The following is a 482-nucleotide window of genomic DNA, read 5'->3' as shown; positions in this document are numbered from 1 at the left end:
GCTGAGAAAGGAAAGAAAACTAATTTTCACCAAAAGTCCCCCAGAAGAATGCAGTCTCATCAACACTTGGGCCCAGTGAAACCCATTTTGGACTTTAGACCTGTAAAATTGTAAAGATAAATTTGCTGTTGTTTCAAGCCACCAAGTTTGTAACAGTGTTAATAAGAAACAAATATACCAAGTATGAGAGATATGATTCCATTTTTATATTTAAAAGCATTCCAGGGTGATAATATTATACACAATTTAAAAATTCTATTTTCTTTAGGTTCATTTGTGTTTTTTCACTTTTCTTTAAAGAATATTTGTAATTACCACAACTACAACTATATCTCTATGTAGTATGATGTTGGAGAATAAAAATAACATGTAAAATATTTATGAATTTAGGTAGAAGAGCAGACACAAAAGCATACAGAATTGATTGCAATATTTAAACGTAGAGCGATACACACACAGGTAGAAGAGTTTAAAGGCATATA

This window comes from Balaenoptera borealis, assembly GCF_965194805.1.
Source record: "Balaenoptera borealis genome assembly, chromosome: 15".
Lineage (NCBI taxonomy): Eukaryota > Metazoa > Chordata > Mammalia > Artiodactyla > Balaenopteridae > Balaenoptera > Balaenoptera borealis.
The sequence above is the reverse complement of the archived record's forward strand: the minus strand, read 5'-3'. Positions refer to the sequence as shown.